The 20,882-nt window shown below is 41.3% G+C and overlaps 1 protein-coding gene across 6 annotated transcripts in view; it reads right to left on the bottom strand.

Annotated features, from left to right (window-relative positions):
• Window positions 1-20,882, bottom strand: part of LOC139989119 (uncharacterized) — a 264,602-nt gene that overhangs the window by 124,650 nt on the left and 119,070 nt on the right. The window contains exon 1 of one of the 6 annotated variants that reach the window (XM_072007104.1): window positions 1,549-1,929. The exons of 4 other annotated variants lie outside the window; for them this stretch is intronic. The gene's annotated coding sequence lies outside the window, so the exon portion shown is untranslated. Of the gene's footprint in view, window positions 1-1,548; window positions 1,930-20,882 lie in introns of those variants that run through there. One more of the 6 variants, XM_072007105.1, reaches the window with a different exon arrangement.

Raw genomic sequence — 20,882 nt, 5'->3', positions numbered from 1 at the left:
TCTTCTCAGGTAGTTGGAAAATTCCTATGGTAAGCTGTATTTACGATCCGGATAAGCCCTAAAAATGGTTTGAACAGGTGATACCAGTACCAAACATTGACGATTTACAGTGATTTATAAAAAGCCATTTAGAAGCTGGACGAAATTAGATTAAAAAACTCGCGCGCTCCTTTATTTCCTTTATCGCAAAGTAGATACATTCGTAGAATTTGTTTTCAAGAAACAGTTTTCGTATCCTATACGCAAAATCATGTAGTATTTTTACATCATGCGTTTCTCGCTTTGTAATAAATTCCACATCATTCGGAATAAATAAGCCAGTTTAAGAGGAAGAAATTTGATCACGACTTAGTCGTTTATATCGCTTTCTTTGCAAAAAATTTTGAATTTCGTAATAGCGTAAGGTCATCTGTCGCCAGACAAACCAGGTTATAAATAGCGATTTTGATTAGTGATCTTTTAAAGAGTGGAGTAGATAATGGTGAAAAGCATCGTTCTCGTCTCAAACCAACAGACCCATCGATCAATTCATCTTTTCTTTTCTTTCACAAAGTAACTTCACTAGAATAGAGAAGAGCGACCTTCCCTTTCGAATAAAATATTCTACTCGTTACGATTACAACTCTGACTCGTTCGAAACGTGCTAAGAAAATAACAGTTTTTTTGCGAACAAATATCGAAGGTATGAAATGTTTATTAATAATTTTTAACACATGTCACATACATTTTAAATATTCGCGATTTCTTAAACTCTCGTGTCTCTGCTAATTTTTCATTCTTCGAATATACACTGGCTACACGCAGATTGTAAAACTTTATAAAGCAGAAAGAAACGAGTTCAACGCGTTCTCGATAAAAAGTCAATAAATTCACCGATAAGCGAACGTGATGTTACAAAGTGACATCTGTCTCCGTTTGTGGAGTAGACTGATCTAAGCGGCCGAATGACAGGCAAAGAACGACGAGATAAACGACAAGACTGGAATAACTATACCGCGAGATGCTATTCTATTTTCGTTGATTATGTATTCCTATCCGCCTGTGTATTTTTTCGATCTTACGAGCCCTCTTGCGCGCTTATCTGATAAATTTCGAAACAGCCGGCTGTCGGGAAATTCTGCCGCGACGATGATACCCGTCCGTTGTTCCATCGCCGTAACTTCTCTATCCTGTTTCGTGCTTTTTAAAAGGACCGATGCACGGGACGACGGAACGTCGCAGGTAAGAGTCTCGACGAGAACTCTTCTCGTCGCGCCACTTTACGGCGAACGAAGTTTGATTCGGTTAGCAATAAAAAGAAATTGAAAAATCAAGCAACCCTTGACATGGAAATTGAATTTCGCGAAATCCACGCTGGCAATTTTTATAGACTGGCAAAAATTGGACATTTGGTGAGATACACGCGCGAGAACGAATCAGGTCGGTCGAAAATTTTCTTACAGTTCTTAGTCTCGTGTACGTTAAAAACTCGCCAATTCGTTGCGCAAATATGTAAATCGTAGAGTATGTATTTGCGTTTTTAATGAAATAGACGGAATACACACTCACCGCTTATCAGCCGGGAATCGACGAATATCAGCTGTCGCACGAGACACGTATTCCACAATTTCGCTATATTCATTGTCCGCACTCACTTTGAAAAGGAACCTAACCTCGTATGAAAATATCGCTCGATACATCGCTCGCGCTGTAAAACACAGAGTCCGAATATTGCAGTCATCGTCCGGCTGCGTCCTAATTTGTGCTGAAATTAACGACTCCTTGGATAAAAGGTTCGTTCTGTAACGTACACGAGCAAGAAACTACGAGCGAAGGACGCCAATCGCCAACGTAAAATAGAAAATCACGACTAAAGTGCGCTAAAACGAACGGTTTATTAGAGGTAAACAAGCGTAGACTTCTGCGATGGCATTCCGAGTAACGGTCCATGGCAGCGTACGATGCGATGCGATCGTTAGACGGCAGAGCCATCTATCGATGCGAAAGATCGACCATGATCGACGCATCTCGGTCGTCGTCGCGTCGAACGCCGCGCAAACAATCAAACGAATGCCATATCGATACGCTCGTCGCTATCCTTGATCGTTCGTTAAATTCTACGGTCGAAGATCGCTTAAATACGTGGAATGCCGACCGTTTCGCGAATCTTTCCGTTCGATCGTATCGAAACAACCATATCGCAGATATTCGACTTCGCGGATATCCGAGTACTTAAAGCCTCGGCAAAGTACCGTTCCAGATGATCCGCTACTATTCCTCTGGCTCGCGATCCACAGACAAAAGCGTAGCGGAAGTTAATCGACGGGAATCCCTTTTTATCCGTTGCCAGCGTTTTGCTCGGCGAGATAAAATCATTTAAAGAACGACGCTGGATTCACAGTTATCGATGGAATTCCGTTTTCTCGCCGTTTCTCTGGAAAAACGTTCGAGGAATCGAGCGGCTATTCGCAGAGACGGAATGAAACAAAGCGCGAGGCCGTGAAGCGAAAAAGAACGAGAGAGACAGAGACACATATACATATATACAATAAGTACATACGTGTATAGAGAGAGAGAGAGAAAGCGGATGAGTGTACGAGCAGGTTAGTACATACGTCGACTTTAAAAGAGAAAAGCCAGGAAAATGGAAGACCGGCGAGATCGATGGGTGCCAGAAAAATGTGCACCGAAATTTATATAACGAGGAATTCCATTATGCCAGGCCTCGATACCCTTGAAGCCAACGGTGATGGCGATGGTTGCCTAGTATCGGAATATCGAACGACGTGTTTCATCGACCGAGATAAGATCCGTTTACATTTCGAACCCCCCACCACCGTCCAGCCACTTCGTCCGTTCCCATGCATGAATCACGTCACTGTCGTAATTTAACGGAAAACTAATTTTTCGTCTCGCCAGTGTTCGCCAACATCCTTCGAGCGGATCCTCGTAGTCGATGTTCGGTCGACCCAACGATTCCACTAGATAATGGAGGGCGGTTGACGGTCAAAGTAGAACAATGTGTAATACGACCAAAAGCAGATCCCCCCGGCATTAGAGTAACGTTTAGAAGCCGATTTCGGACGAAGAAGAATAGTCGAAACTCGTTGCTTTGTACACGATAAACGGAGGACAATGGGGATTCGCCGGAAATGTACAGTCTACGGAATGCTGATGAAAACCCCTACTAAGTGGACGGGGAGGAAAGAAAGAGCGTAGTGGCGGTATTACGAAGAGCACTGACCGTATAATTACCGGCCTATTTGAATTAAACGTTCCAACGAAGTTTCTGATTTGCGCTCCACTACGACGAACGACGTATCTAAGTTATGTCGATTTTATATATTTATGCGCGTATATGACGTGTATCGCTCAGCTAGTGGCACATAATGCAAGAAACCGATTCTACTTAAAAAAATAAGAAATATCTATCGCGCAGTTTATTTCGTTCGAAGTTGTCGAACTGACGACGTGAAATTGAAAGAAAGAAAGGAATACTCGAAACGGGAAATTATTTACAAAAGCGAAAAACAGAATCCTTGACAATGTTTTTACCGAAGAAAAATACGCAAGCCATTGTTATACCGGCGAAAGATAATTTGTTGGCAAAATTTATCGTGGTTTTATTATTTACTGCAATATTTATCATTTGTCTATAGAACGTTGGCCGAAAATGCCCACATTCGATAAATGTACGATAACTGTACAACGAATCTTTGATTTATTTGATTACCGTAGCTTCGATTGAAAACAGCGTTATTCTACATCTGTGTTCTAATTTTCTCACGTAGAATCATTAGTCTTCGATGATGTTCCACGTGTTTATAGGATTACCATCGCCGTTAAAACTCGTTTATGCAAAAATCCGCAACTTTCGGTACTTCGGGTACACTCCGAGTCTAAATCACGAAAGAAAAACAAAAGCCGACATTGCGAAACTAGTGGTGAAAAGAGACGTTTACAGCGAAGCGGAGACGAACGCATTAATCTGGAATTAAATCGCATTAGACCGGACAGCTGAGCAGTAATCGTGGCAAGAAAGGAGTAATTTGGATAAACGAAAGTCATTGTAAAGGACTCGAGGTGTTATTATTTTAATGGAACCATTAGAATTCTATTGAAACAGAAATAGTGTCAATACGCGTATTTGAAAACGACAAACTAAAGGTTCCGCGATAAGAGATAAAACGAACACACAGAAATTCGCTAAATTAATGTTATATGAAATATTCGGCGACTCTTCGGAAGTGAGTTCAATTTGACAGATGCACCGTGAGTTTTGGGAGCAGCGGCGTCAAATTGAATTTTAACTCGAATCGTCCGCCTGTCGTGAGCAGTTTTCCCTCTCTCGTCGTTGAAACCAGTTTTCCAGTTCGAAAACGAGCGAGCCTAAATCACTTTTAATTAGAAACGATCATCGAGTCGCATCAAGTTGCACTTTTGTCCGCCTTTCAAGCGCTTATTCCACTTGAGGTGCAGTTCACGTCGATTTTCGAGGTGCGTGCCGCGAGCTTTCGGAACGCTTGCAAATAAAAACGACAGCTCCGGATAAAATTTGCAGAATTAAATATCGAAGGTTTGGCGAAAAAACAATGCGGCGAACCGATTTAGATTTCGTTTCCTTTCTGGTTTTTTTCTCTCCTTGTTCCCTCTTTGTCTTTCTTCGTCGTCGATAACTCTACGATTATCAACATTCGCGAATTACGAATTATCTAGTTCCTCGCCTGCGATCGCTGCTATTTTGTCACCGGATTAATCCTGCGTCTATAATTAACAAGTTTACAAATACAATGCTTAAGCCATATTTAACTGAAACTGAATTTTCGATGGGTACACCCGTTAATATTCAACGTGTTTAAATCCATATTACGATAATACCCTGTCGTATATAATTTTCGTTTGCGCATACGATTGCGCCACCGGCTAATTTATTCGGCTGCGGCAGATTCAACCAATTTCAATCAAAAGAGGAATACTTAATCCAGTATTAACTCTATGAGCTGTTACAATATCGCTGGTGCGTATTTTCTATAGATCCTTTCTGCAAGTATCCGGGTCATATCGATTATCGGAATTAAACGTAATGCTAGTAATGGCTATCGGCTTACGTAGTACGTGAGCTCGTATTTGGGAGGAAATTCACGCTGTCAAAGATAGTCTGACGAATTAAGATGATTAACAAGACGTCGTTTTTATGATGTAGTTTATCCCCGTTGATCGTGTTTATTTAGAAATTTGAAAATCAATTTATAATAAAATAGAGGAGATTCTTTAAGTATTTACATATAAGTCATGTATAAATTAAAAACAATAAGACAAAGAAGGTTTCAGGGAAATTTGAAAACGGCAAAATTCCTGTAGGACTGACGTTAGCAAACTTCGTCTCGTCGAATCAACGAACTTCTCGATAACATTTTTCTTCGCATGATCCACGATCGCAACGTACGCGTTGAATGCGTACAATGATCGATGAATATTCTTGCGTTCGCGCTAGTTTTTCCCGCGGACATTCCGATGTTCGGTTCGTCAAGTATTCCACGACGCCAATAAATTTTATAAACGTCGACCAATGTAATAGAAATTTCTCATCCACGAGCGGTAGCAGTCCCGCGGAACGGTTTGAAGCGCGCGGTTTGTATCGAACGAAAACTGCACGACGACACGCTTTCAGGATGCGCGCATTAATATTAAATATATGCGCGTAAATTGATACGTATATACTTGGTCGGCAAACGTGTGCGCTCATTTGGACGATTTAAATAATTCGTATAATATCGAGCGATGGAAAGCGTGGCAGCGGCAAAAGGAAAAAGAAACGAACGCATATCGTTGCGATCGCCGAGAAATATTCATAACGTTTAACGCGCATCTCGTATTTCCGTTCAATCGACGAGTTAATAATGACACCTCGTTGGAGCAGAACGAATTAAAATGTTTCGATCTCGCGTTTGAACGTCGGTTTTCAGGCGTAAAATTTCGCTGGTTAGATCCGACGACCATAGTTCGTACGACGGAGGGAATTGGACCGATCGAAACAGAGAGCGTAAAGGGAGAGCGGCCGAATCGAGCGTTAAGCAACCACCATCCATAAGCAGCGGGCCAAGGGCGCCAGATTGTATTTTAAGGCGAATCGATATTTAGCCCGGCGTGGCGCGAGTCGACGATCTTTCCTTCGTTTCGATGGCCACAGATGTAGTGTTCTTGATAGCGCGTCGCGCACGAGCTACGATGTGGTCGTTGCACGCAAACGAGCATCGCTGCTTCGTATATTTCTTTTTTCCTCTATTTCTGATATCGAGTGCCCTAGATGAAGATTCTTTGAACGCGCTTATTTCGTCGTACATTTTCGATTCTGTGTCCAAGAGCGTCGAGTCAAACTCGTTCGGTTCAGAGAAGAAGAAAAAAGGAAAGGTGGAAAAAGGAGCGAATGGAAGCGGGGAGAAGAAAAACGCTACAATCGGCATTTTACTAAATTTAATTGAAGCATGGATATTGTTCCGTATCGCGTTTGAAGTTGAATCGAACGCGATTTAATTTCGGCGCGACCGGTTCATCGAATTCTATGATTGAATTTCCTAGTTGGATGGAGCTACTTGCGAATTTAGATGTAAAAATGTATACGTTGGCGTCCTTTCTTTCTCTATTTTCATATCGGCGTTCGTCTTCCCTATATTTAGAAAAGAATTATGAACGAGGATGTTGAATTTTTTATTGCATTCACGTTTAAATGCATACATCGATGCCTGAGAGCTTAACGCGAGCATAATTTGTTTTATATGCTTTTAAAAGCATGGCGGAGTAACTAATTGTGTTATATCAAGTAATAAAAGATGTAAAAGCTACTATGTAAAGTGAATGAAATGACGTTGTATCGTTATTTAATTAAAAATTTCAATAGATTACGAGGTAAACAAATTAATTAGGTTTTCCCTCTATGCTCAAGTAGTTAATTTCATCGCAATTTACCGTAAACTAGGTTTACATAGGATCTCTGTCACATTTATCTTAGGCAACATCGTTCGGCGCAGTTGTCTATGGTACAATTAATAGGGAGCGTAACGGAGAAAGTTACAAACTTGTTGGAGCACGTTACGTCGAATAATAAATCTATTATTTATTCCAATAGTCGTAATTTCAAAATTGCTCGAGTTTTAACCTTACGAAAATATCTAAATATAAATCATAGTTTCTAGATTAATATTTCCAATGGAATAGTAGTGCTTTTTACGAGAAAGTCGATCCTTAACGAGGCTAAGTACAAAAAGGAAGTAGAAAGTCCGCAAGCACTCCTTGACCCTCCTAAACTTTCCAAACGAAAAAAAAAGCAAAAAAAAAAAAGAAAGAAAAAAAGAAGAAAAAGAAAATAAAAGAATTTTACAAGATACCTACGAAAATGTGGTGAATTAAAAACAGATTTTTGCAAAATAGCAAACGATATTTGAAAAATGTTGCATAAAGAATTTAAAGCTTCGTTATAGGGGACTGTTTCTCGAAGAACCGGTGATATTTCGAAAGTGAGTTCTACTCGTCGACGGAAGTGCTTCCGTTGCAAGCCGAGGAACTTTATATTTCTAAAAAAAGTAGATAAAAAAAAAATACGCCTCGCAGCTAATTAGTAGCTGCACAAACGTGACTTTGTCAACCCCGTTTCCGGAATGATTTTTTAATTTCGTTCGTTTACTAGTTCTGCCGTCGAGCGTTCCTCTCTAAATCTTCTGAAAGGGTACGCGCGATTACATGCCGCATTACCTGCACAGAATTTTCGTAGCAGCATTTTTGACATAGAGATTATGACTAACGATAATTTGTTAGTTTACTCCAAAAGTATGGGATGAATTGGTAGTCGTTGCACGAAACTTCTATACAAGGTTACACGCATACTACGAAAGCGCAAACTAAATTAAAGGAAATTAAAAAGAGATTTCTTGAAATTATAATTACGTAGTAACATCATAAAACTAAACTACTTATACTTTTTTCACTAATGATTTTGCTTGGAGGATGGTAGTAGTCGAGGTTTACAGCGACAAAATTAATGTTTCCTCGACGATGGGCGAAAAATGCTTTGCCAGATCGTCGTGTCCCTTCCAACGAAACCATCGCCCTAACCACTTGACACGCGGGCATGGGGCAACGTCGGGATTGCATGTGGATGCGTCGAGGGCAGACACATAGAGACGGTGGAGGAGATGACCGGAGGTGAAAGGATCGAGTGCCATGTCCACGGTATGGTACGTGGTATACGCTCACGTAGGCCACGAACTGTGGGCGACACGACATGTCTGAGGGATGCAACGAACGGCACAGCATGGAAAATGTAAGGCGATAATAACGCGCTTTAGCGCTCGATCAATCGGATTAGCCGATATATACGCTATAGCCGACTATTATTACGGGCGCGCTCGTACCTCGAAACGCTGTCACGCTTCGTTTTATAGAAAGGTATTTTCCATGGTAGTGGGTGTGCACACGTGCGACACGGGAACTCGCATACCGTCTCTCGGCACTCTGCGCGCAGACTATTTCGACCCTGTCGGTTTTATTGTCCGCTATGGAAAAGCGTATCCGGGACCGAACGATTACATCGATCAGGTAAAATAGATCAGAAGAAAAACCGGTCCGATCACACGGTGGTTGTGTCTCGAAATTTCTCGTGTTTCGGCGCGCCTGGATTTTGGCACCAACGGAAGCGAGTTATTCTCAAGAAACGATCGATCTTTCGCCCTTTGGCATGGGCAGGTACGCGCGCGATTAACGTTGAATACAACGACCGGAAAGTGTGAAATTGTGGCAATAACGTTAATTAGGATTTTACATGGCTTAAACTTGCCTCCTTCTGTCGTTATAAATTATAACAAAATATTTTGTAAGCCGCTTTTATATCGACGAAATTACTTAACGTCTGTCCTCTAACATTTTCATTCTGTATGCGTGCTTTAAGTCTTTTGTAGAATAGAGTAAATGTTGCATAATAAAATGTACAAGTACGAGAAACACGTTTCAATATTACGATCGAGACGCGAACAAAGGATAAAAATAACGAGCGAAAGAGGACGATCGTACAATATGTATGTCTTGCGAAGCAACGAAATTAAAAATAATAATAAGAAACTTGACAATTTCAATAAGAAAATATGTTTGAATCGCAGATATTTGATTAAAGACGAGCAACACGCGGCTGCTACACTCGAAAACGGCAAAAATAGTAAGAATTTTTCGTCTTCAACGGTAAAGATCATATAACGTCACAGGAAATGCTTACTACGAAGAAAGAAGAAAAGCGCGCGTTAAATATCAACGATCTGAAATACCCAACGTGTTTAACGTTGAAAGGCGAATGAAATGCGCCAAGGAACGGTTGTATATAGATCTTTATGGTGTTAACACGGTTTCAATTTTCCGGACGATCCCTGTGGGAACGAGCAAATTTTGTTTTCATACGCGTTCGTACTTGCACTTCCCCTGTGATATAAAGAAGAAACATAACGACGCGTGCTCTGAATATTATAGTAACAAAGGGGATGTAGGTGTAACGTCGGAAATGTCAACGAAAAGAAGAAGGAAAAAGAAAATAAAAGCGGAAGAGAAAAAAAGGAGAAAAAGTGGTCCCGTGAGTGGATCAATCGTAAGCAATCGTTGCAACAGGACTTCCCTTTAATTTATAGCATGATTCGCCTGAATTTCCCTCTTGTTGTACCCACATGCGCAAGGAGAATTGAATTCGTTCGTTCCGCGAGTAGCCATGGATTTATCTTTTTTTTTTGGGGGGGGGGAGAGTAGAGGGGATGGTAACAAAGCAATCGGAAGAGTCGAGAATTTTAACGATCGGTGGTCGATTATCGTGGAAACCGCTTGGGCGTTTCGGAAATCGCGAACTGCTTCGACGTTTCTAAAATGTTTTTTCCACGAGACTCGCTAACGAATCTTTGTTTATCGGAACAACGTGCATTCGTATTTTGTCCCGTCTCGGCATTGAAGAAATTGACCGTGTGAAATATATAGTTGTCTACATACCGTTTTAGAAATACCGATATTCCCATTTCGGTTTCGACAAGAAAAGCGGATTATCGGCATTTACAACGTTCGAAACAGATGAATTTTCGCAATACTTATGTGTATATTCGTTGATCGTTTGATCTGTATCGTCACAAATGGGGCCGGTGAAAGTAAGACAAATAGCACCGCCTATCTTACCGTTATCTCGCTCCCCCCGACGATTGTCTGAGAATATCCGCTTCCAGAAATTCGGTGAATTCAGCCTCTCTATGTTGTAATCGCTGTCGTTTCCACGTGGTCTCATTCACCACGCGCAAACTGTTCTTCGTTTACGAGCAGATTGGCGGCGAAGCGGGGATTGGTGGCGGTTTAACAATTCCGGTCATATTTCGAGAGTAACGAGCCGTTATCCATCATGCGATCGCGAGTCAATAAATTAATCGCGTGCCGTGTGCGGCCTAGCACACACATAAACCGACACAGTGGAAGCCTGTTATCCGCGAGATTCACCGCGAATTCACCGGCTGATTTTCTGTAATTGCCACGAGCGGCAAAATATAGTTTCTCTTGAGCTGCTTTCCGCGTGCATTTAGCCCTCGATCCCTTTCCTCCCCTGTCCGGCTAAAATCCAGTTACCTGGCGGCGTCGATCGAAGTGTACCTATCGACGATTGTGTGTCCCTAGCCTTACCTAGACTTTAATGCGACTAATGAAATTTCAGCGACGTAATTGCCGCGGTAATTAGATAATTGTGTACCAGACTTTACGACCGCTCGACGGTGAATTCGTAACGAAATAATCGTCCTATAAAAGTCGGCCTCTGTAAATGCATTTATCAGCCGGCGCCGGGAGAGAAGAGAGCTTTCGCCGTGTCGATCGGTTCTTACATTGTTCCCCAGAAGTGGTAGCCCGTTTGAAACCGAGAACCAGCAAATCATACACAATTCATCGCGCCGCGCCGATCCGTCGCTTGGACGCGATTGATTGAATTCGTCTGGTTGCTTCGCCGAACACGGGACCCTGTCAATTTCCGACTCGTTGTTTTTATTAAGCTGTCCCTAGTGGCTGTTTTAAGCGATAGCACGCGTTTGTTGGCGTTGCTTCTTTCGATGCCCGCCTTTTGCCTCGTTCCAATTCACGGCCAATCGGTCACCGTCGGATCGATTAACTTCTGGGACTACCGAATTTCTTCGTCTTCGATGATACAATCTGTTCCCTTTTGAGAAAATAACGAAATCGAAACTTTCAAATTTCGAAGACTCTCCCGTGATAGAATCGAAATTTTACACTTGATATAACCATTTTAACGCATGCTCTTGTCTCGATGATACGTGATTTTACTCGTCGGTTAACCGAACCACTACAATATTTTTACGTTTTCGCCAGAAATATACTTTTGCATATTTTACTTCGCGAGTGGATAATTTCGGAATTGCTCCATTAACGTCGACCTCTTTGTTTTATAAGGTTGAGAATCTCGTTCGAAGTTCGCCAAGTGCAAAGTTCACAACTATTTTTCGCGAATCTCAAGAATGTGTGCAGATAAAATTCATATTGGACGCTTCGTAATTCCATCGACGAAAACTATATCACGACCGCAGAAATGTAACAATTTTCACGCAAACGATAAAAAAAGAAAAAAAAAGGCAAAAATACGCAAAAGCGTATGAAAATTATGCGATAAACGGTACCTGTTATTATTTCGAAGATATCGTAATTCGTATCCTAGCGAAAATAAGCTGCCCGCGAAAGGATAAATAAGCGAGAGAAGAAGTAATCAGGGAACCTTTTTCTTTGAAAGAATTACTTTCGCACCAACCTAATAAGCTGCGAATAAGTAAAAATGGAATTCTAATTATGCGAACGAGGGAGTCGGAGAAAAACGAAATTATTCCCAACTAATTACATCGCGCTTCTTCCAATCCCAATTCTCCTCGGCGTGCATTTCTCTGTCGTCGGCTTCTCCTTCTTCTTTGCCGATCCATTTCTAACGAAAGGTTCTTTTTATTAACTCAAGCCGGACGAACGAACCGCGTTCGTACGAATGAAAAGCCGCAAGATTCCGCAATATGCTTCGAATCGCGTGGAGTTTGCGCGACAACAAGGAAATTTATCGAAAAGGAATAGCGCGCATTCTTCCTTTTTCTTACATCTGTCTTGTCAAGCCTCGACTCGAGCTCCGTTGACTGAATCTCGATCAAAGGGGAGGAAATTTTAAACAGATTCGATAGATCGACGAAAAACGTCGTTTCTCGTCTGAAAAACGGATATTCGATTACTCGTATGATTTGTTCCATCGTTCGTTCGACTCGTGCGTCACGTCGAAAGAGAAGAAACAACTAATTTCTGCTGGTAAACGTATTTTTGATAGTCGAAGCGTATATATTTCTTGCAAATGGAAAAAAATGAATTTTGTTCTGTTACGATACGGGAAAAATATTAAACTTCGGCTCCTGTATAATGGCGTGGCGCTTCGATCAAAAGAAGGAAGGTCGGCATTTTATTGTTTTAGATAAAAAACATTTCAAGTATGGCTTCTTCGAAGCATTTTTATAAGAAGATTTTACTGGTTGGCATCCTTCCACGATGTTCGATGTTATATTCTACGTATAGAATACTATGATGCAATTCTTCTCTGTATTCTTCTCTTTTACCGTGGAGTATTTTCCATGTTACCAAAAAATAATGGAAATTACGATACTACTACAGAGTAATTTCGATGTCGTACAGATATCTGTGATAAAACATTGCGAAAGATAATATTTTTCAATGGATGTTCGATATATTTGAAAATTCAACCGTACAAACGAATCAAAATTGTGATAAAATAAACTTTTATTTCAAACAATCGAAATATGCGATTTAGTTCTGTAACGTAACATCGAATTATCGTCCATGTATATAAGCGCATATTTTTATTCGACTTTTTCTCTCTATCAGAATTATCCCAATTTATTTGCAATGTAATAAACAATTAGGGATCGCAAGCTACAAAGTTAAGTTATCAGCGATTATATCGCGGAGAAGCCTTATCGGGATTAACTGGATAGGGCTGGCGGTCGACGAAACTTCGATCAAAACTCTTCGATCGGACGATGCCCGTTATTCCTTGCTTCAGCCATTAATCACCTCGTCGAGCACGCTCATAGGAACGGCATAAATACGAAGAGGTAATTAACGTGTCTAGACACCGTCTCGCAATATCGTGTCAACGAATTTTCGGAGATCATTCAGCGCGCGAAAGAGTGGGGGCACAATGGGCGTGCTGCGCGGATAGCGCAAACTCGCGATCCAAACCGTTGCAAGATCAATACCTTAGCGAGAACCGGTTGAACATTTTCGCGCTAACGAATATGTTTCTCTCGCGGTTGCACCGGACTATCTTTCTTGATGACCCTTCATCTGGATCTTGGCGGTGAAAAATTACTAAGCCGCCTCGGTCCTAAGTACTTTGTTCCACGCTGTTCTGTATCCAGTTATATATGATGTATGTATGTCGCGAAATACGCGACCGTTAGAAAAATAACAGCATCGTTATTGTTACGTTATTGACGCGAACGAGAGTGGCACGGCAGACGAATAAGGTTTAACGAAGTCGTTTTAGAAACAAATAACGCAGTTTGGAAGATTCGATGTTCGGTCGGATGCATTTTATCGCGAAAACCTCGCTTCAAGTGTCTTTCTTTCTCGGGTCGACTTCTGGAAGCTAGGTAATTTTGCTCCGAGAATTTCATCCTTATCTTAATTAGAACGAAGGATAAGAATTTCGATCTGATGTGTATTCTCTATCTAGATCGCTTTAAATAGATTACGAAGCAGCAAAATGTTTTCTAATAAAAAGCAAACTACCGAGGGAGCCATGTACGATATTACGCACCGATTACAATGGAAATTTCGCAAATGGATAGAAATTCAACGAATGTTTATTTCTGCTTGTTCGCGTAGAAATTCGATGATTTTAGCATATGCAATAATAAGCATCGCGGCCACGAAACGTTTCGAACACAATTTTACCAGTTTTCTCGTATCTTTAATTCATATAACAGCTTACGAACGATGATTTAAATGTTTTACAAACAACTGAATATTTACGGAAACAATTACATATTTTTTAATCCTAGATTTGATCCATCACCTTCTTAAAATTATCCTCCTGCTTTATAGACGTTCTAAACGTTTTCTATCGTGTACTTTAACTTCCTATGTGACGAAATTAAATCTTCCGCCCTTTCTACGCGCAATAATAATATATTAATAGATTCTTTCGTTGTACAAAAGAAATACGATAGCTTCTCGATCGATCCTCGAACAGGTACGAATACTTGAATTATCGAGGTATACTTTGCAAAGCTAGCAATATTTCTCAAAAATTAGGGAAAAGTCCCGTTGTAATCGTTACGAGTCACGGGCCATCGCGTGAAATATTACGCTAACATTCTATGCATACAGAATATTAGTGCAAAATAGACAGAACGTAATCGATGCAACGATAAATCATGGTAATTTACGATGTATCGTAACGCATTTCTATCAGGTAAAATGACCAAATAGATGGCTATTTCTGCATTCTATATATACATATCTATCATTTTACATATATCTATGTACATTCGTTCTTTTTTTTTTTTTTTCTATATATGCGAACAAATAGCTATAGTCCGAGAAGATAGAGCAACGTCAGATTCAATTACGATCTTCGGGAAGGCTTCGGTTAAAAAAGAGGGAAACGCCAATGGTTATTACCGCGTTGATGGTTTAATTTCGCGGAAAATCCTTCGATTTATTTCATCATGATTTAAGAAGCATAGGAAAAACAAGAATGGTACAGGTGCGTTATCCGGTCCGTAAACGATCTTGTTTACTTTTTCCACGCGTTACACGCAATTACACGCAAGGATATATCTTGGTCGAGGAAAGCATGTGGTAGAAAAACCACCCTTGATCTATTTCCTTGCCTCCGATCCACTCTCCACCCACGCACTTTCCCCGCCTACAACCACGTTTCTATCTATTCCACTGATATATTTCTTCCTTTCCTCAAGACGTTCTGCAGTGTGGTCATCACGGCTCGTCGTCCTCGTAGAAAGATGTAAAGAAATTCAATTTCGTTTTTTTCCCATTATCTCCGTTCTTTTCTTTTTTTTTTTTTTTTTTGTTTTTATTTTCCTAAAGGAAGGCAGACAAATGAAACGGACGGTATCAGTAATTACGCCATCGATCAGCGCGGGTGAACGTTCTTGAGCCACGAACTTGCCATTTTTCATTATTTTTGAAAATTACGAAACGCTGAAATATCGTTCACATCGAACGGGCAATATATTTTTGCACGAGAAAGAAAATATTTTTTCGACGGTACGATTCGATTCGATTTCTCTTGAGCTCGCGTTTCCTTTTTTTTTTTTTTTTTCTCGAATTAAAAGCCGAGTCAAAGAATCGAATTGGTACGAAAATCTTCTTTAAGATAGATACGTAACGAGAAAGCAAAGCAGAAGCGTTTTCGATAAGTCGGTTAAGCGATGCCTGTTTCAAATAAATACATCAACGACGAGAGCTTTCGTTTGCGAAAAAAAAAAAAAAAAAAAAAAAAAAATGGAACAAGAAGCGAGTAAAAAAGCTATGCAAACGACGTTATTGTAAAATATAGTCAAAGCAATTAACCGAGCTTAAAATATCACGATAGACTAACTCGACACGCGAGTGTTCGTATCGTCGAACGGTTTGTTCGTGAATTAACAAACGTTGTTCTCGTAATCGTCACACGTTTCGGTTCTTTGCGATAGCTAGCAATTTACGTGTCAAACGTACGGAACCATTCGACGTGACGTTTGACTTACGGTACTGTGATTTTTCGCATCGTTCACGGTCTTGTTCACCTAGTTTAGAAAACAAAGTGAAACATCACAGCCACATCCGACTGTATTTTCAACCGTTCTTCGCTTCATCGCGCATTAGCATGCGTCTTTTTGGTCCCTACTCTTCGAACTCTTGTCTTTCCTTCGCTCTTTCTGCACTGTTTCAAGTCCACTTCACTCCCTCCTCTCCACCCACACTCAACTCTTTTCAACCTCCTTTCCTTTCATTCGTCCCTTCCAAACGATTCCTCCATGTTTATTCCATACCTTTCCGTAATTTCTCCTCCTATTGTTCCAATCCACATTCGTACCTCTCGACCTTTTTCGTTTTTTCTATTTATTTATCGCGATCTATTACCATTTCACAGTCTCCATTCTAAATTCTACCCCTTGTTTCTACCCTGTTCTTCGTGCAGCTTTGCTACCCCGCCCTCCTCTTTTCCCCTCTCATTATTCTTTACACCGTATCAAGCTCCGCCAACTCCCCTCGATCTCTCATAACCATTCGTTCAACTCTTCCTCCGTGACAAATCTCTCGTACTTCTCCTCGCTTTTATTCGCCGTTTTCCAGGTTCCGCGCGTCCTCCTCCTCTGCACCACCGTTTCCCTCGGTATGTTCCTCGCGCATCCGCGCTTCCGCTTCCCTCTCGGAGCACCCCACGATGCAGAGTACAGGCGAAAAAAGCGCGTTTCGCGTTGTCACTGGAGCTTTCAGCGTCCACGGAAGCAAGGACAGGAGGGGCTTCGGGAAACGAGCGTAGCTGCGAGGTTCGTGGGGGTGGTTTTAGGGAGCGTCTCTTTCATCCTTTGCCCAGCCATTCGTATCTATCGAGGTATAAACAGAAACGTACGACCAGCCCCCTATTTTGCGAATGTAGCACCAGCAGCAGCGAGTCGTCGAGTGTCGAGCATTAATGTCGAATGCATCGCGTTCGAAGAGTGAGAGAGAGGGGGGAGGGGGAGAGAGAGGGGGGAGGGGGAGAGAGAGGGAGAGAGTAAGATCGGCAGCGAGCAGAGCTAGTGTGAAACATTGATGGAGGGAGACACAGATGGGCAGACGAGAGAGCACATGACAGAATGCCAGGAGAGGGCAGATGCAGCGGTAATGCACCGCGTCGGTGCACGTGATTGCATTTATGCGCAGTTGATAACCGAGGGATGTGTAGGGAGATGCGAGATGCGAAGGGCGGACGAAACCGTGCGACCGTTTCCCTTCGTCCGCCACTCGAACGTGTATTGTATCGGTGGAAGAGAGAGTTTTCCCAGGTTGGTGATAAATCGTTTAATTATTGGTCGTTTTCTCGAGAAAACCGCGGACGAACGAGGATGCACGGCTGGCGGACGCGTGTCTCCGTTGATCACCGCAATCCACTTGTCTGGACGGGACGACGATCGTTTGTCTTCCAATTTCGTTGGACGACCAGCGCGCCACGATGTTCCGTGGAGCGATCGTGTCGATAAAATCGAAGCGTATCAATGAGGAGAATTTTACCAAAGGACAGGGACAAACGACTGTTCGCTATGACGCAACTGACGCGTGATTTTCAGATAAACGGATTATGTGCGCGAATCGATCGGCCATTGAAAGCTTCGTGTAAAGGCTAGTTCAGATACGTTCAGTAATTTAGTCGAGTGGCGAGTAGCCGCTTAATACGAAACGGTTTAGTGCGTAGAAAGTGTTCGAATTAATACGGTCGAGCTCTGGAAATCACGAGAGATGGACGGACGACGTGATCGTGCGGCCTAACTAAATAACGCCATCGGAAGCGTTGCTCAGATTTTATTAGACGGAACGAACCGTGTATGAGTTAGAAAATGGACAAGTGGAAGAGATTCGTCGGAAGGTTCGAGTGGTCTGCTCGAACAATTAGAATTAGAAGATGCTACGGGATGATACTTGGACACACTGAGAACGTCGAAAAACTCTTTTCATTTGTTATCGAACAGAATCGAAACTCGAATTCAACCAAGAGACGGAACACGCGTTCGAAGTACGATTTCAGCAAAGACGAAACGGCAAATTAAAGGATTAACAAGCCTCCTCGACCAGAAAGATCTAGCAAAATGGATCCACTCGACTAAATCGTTTTACTAAAATGCTCGATTAAATTTCATCGTCCGCGCACACGATAAGTTACTAAATTACTCGCTACTCCGCTAAATTAGCGGACGCGTCTAAACGAGCCTTGATAGCGAAGTCACATTAGGACGCGTGTGATTCGATTAATAATGCGCGCTTGTGTAAATTTAGGTGAAAGTTTCGGATTAGGCGGGGAGGCTGGCATGGTTAATTGAAAACAGATATAATCGAATCGCACGAAATAATACGTTAAATGGAACGTGCGCGTTCGATGAGCCGGGTAAACGATCGATTTTTACGCACAGCTAATTCGCTTGGTTATTTGACGAGGTTAAAAGGCTCGCGATCGAATCAACTACCAGGTCCCAGTTCAACCAGCTACCTGTTCAACCTTTGCACGGATGTTTATTTTCAGCGGAGACACGTTAATGGAGCTGCTTCGAGGCATGCCTCTCAGCTTTGCGGCGTTCATAAAATTACAGGCCGCTCTTATACAAAGAAACGAAGGACATTTCCATTTGTCTTGGAAGAAAACGACGACCTATAAAGAGCTTTGGTGAGCGACTGAAATCCCAAGAGCCGCTCGACTGCATTACTTTCTTTGCTGCCTTCCAACGAGTCGTCGAGAAAAACCTTTCGACGTGCCCGTTTTACTTTTTGTCATCGCTATGATAATACGCGGTCCTCTTCACGGATATTAGAATCGAACGCGCGCATTAAGGATACATCTACGGCTGGATTCGAAATAACGCTCGCGTATAGTTTTATAACTCGACGATGGATATTTTCGCATTTATCGATTTAAACATTTTTGCACGTGATATACGCCAACCTATAAAATATCCGAAGTAGAGTAACCCTGCCATAAATATTTATAAAACGTGAAATATATAGATTTAAAAAATTAAAAGCGAAATGGTTTTTGTTCAAAAATATACTAAAAAGAAGAAGATGATTTTCTTCGTCAGATGTCATTAGCGATCGAATGTAACGATAATATGCAGCGAAAACTGTATCTTATGTCGATCGCACGCGATAATTATATACGGACAACCTGTGTAATTTGTTGCTGTTTTATTGGATGAACTTTTTGGATGAAAAAATTCCTAAAGAATTTCTTCGACGATTACAAGGGGGGAAAAAAAATTGGAGAACTCGAAGAATTTTCGCTCAAATCACGAATCCGAGATTTATCCCGTCAAATAGAGAGTCTTTGAAAGCGTAAAAATTCGGAGAACTTTGGAATTAAACCAACGAACCTGCCAGGTTCTTATTTTTAGTCATACGAGTTGGACGATCGAGCGATATTCTATTATGAGATTACCGCGTGTGCTTAACGTACATAGATTTCCCTGTATACTGCTATCACCTTCGATTACTTAACGATACCGGATTGAGAAAACTACTTTCTTCTTTTTACTACATTTTTAAATAAAAACCATTTTCTTTGTCATTTCTTTAATTTATATATTTTATTGTTCACTTTTTTCTTCTGAAATGTCATCCGATAATATACATTGGACCCTATTGTAGGATAAAAAGAGTTTTTCAATTTCACCTCGGCTAACCAGACAATTATCTCCGATAAAAAAGTTGTCAATTTTTTGAAATTATGTCGCATTGTCATGGAAAATAAGCATGCGTTCCAAATTTCAGCTTTCTAGCTGGTCGGGAAGTGGGTGAAATTTCGATTACAAAATTATACACGTACAAACAAACAAGCAAACAAAAGAGTAAGCTAAAAAACGTTATCATTTTTTCGAAACTATATTTTATCGTCGTTGAAAATGAGCGTGCGTTTGAAATTTTAGTCTTCTAGCTGTTGCCGAAGCGAATGAAATTTCGATTACAAAATTACATCCAGACATAGACAGACGGATAGACAGACAAATAGAAAAGCAAGCTAGATAAAAGTCTTCGAAATTTATATGTCTCGTACAACTTTTAGTATGTATTTTAGAATATTATATTCCTTTGCGAAAGAATCGTTGCCTGTTTCATAAAAATGTTGTTTGTCAACATCGGTTCTCGATATTGCGCAAAATACTTTTATACGAATATCAGTTGAAAAATTCAGGAATTCGCGGTTAATAATTATCATCGAGACCGCACGTGCAACCTATAGATTAATAATTTCCATGGAATTTAAACACAAGGCGTGGTCGATATACGCGGTATATGCCAATGCGTAAAACGCTTCGGACACACTTTTCTGCTAAAATAAAGACACGCGATATCGGAAAATATAAATGTTTTTTACCACACGCGTGGATAGGCGGAAATGTTCGATCGCGTGTGTTACCGGGAACGCGAAATTTCTTCAGAACTCTAGGAAATGGAAACTCGAAACGTACATACCTACATGAAATCCTCGAATACCTTAGTTAGATCAAGCTCAGTTACACTCGAATGAAATCATAGGACGTATTCGCTGGAGCATTTCCTCTCAAGTTCCGGCGTTCGTTGTTTTCCCGTATCTCGATTCGCTGCGTCGTAGTTTAAATAAAATGTATAAATTCGCGTGAACGAGAGATGCCGGCGATTCGCCGACTATTCGAACTATCCGCTAGAAGACGAAAAAACGAGAAAGATCGGCAGAACGCGGGAATAATTACTCGCGAGAAGTATTTGCTCATTAAGGAAAGAAGGCATTCCTTCGTTTTGCATCTAATATCGATCTCGGACGTTTCTCATCGTTATACATTCCTTTCGTCGGGGTAACGAGAAACGTACGAAAGAATTGCTGACTCCTTCGTGTAAATTACTTGCAATTCCGTCGACCTTTCACCTGCGTTTGTCTGTTCGACAAATATTACCGACCAGCTGGATTCGATCGTTCGAGGAAGGGTATCGAGCTCTCTATCGACCGTTAAACCCTCTTCTCTCTCGTCAAATACATCCCGATACCCATCGCCTTATGTTACCCCAGATTTACGCGAATAAACGAGACGTAGCGTACGTACGTATACGATCCA

The sequence above is a fragment of the Bombus fervidus genome, chromosome 7, assembly GCF_041682495.2.
Source record: "Bombus fervidus isolate BK054 chromosome 7, iyBomFerv1, whole genome shotgun sequence".
NCBI lineage: Eukaryota > Metazoa > Arthropoda > Insecta > Hymenoptera > Apidae > Bombus > Bombus fervidus.
Note: the sequence above shows the minus strand (reverse complement) of the source record. Positions and strands in the feature narration are given on the sequence as shown.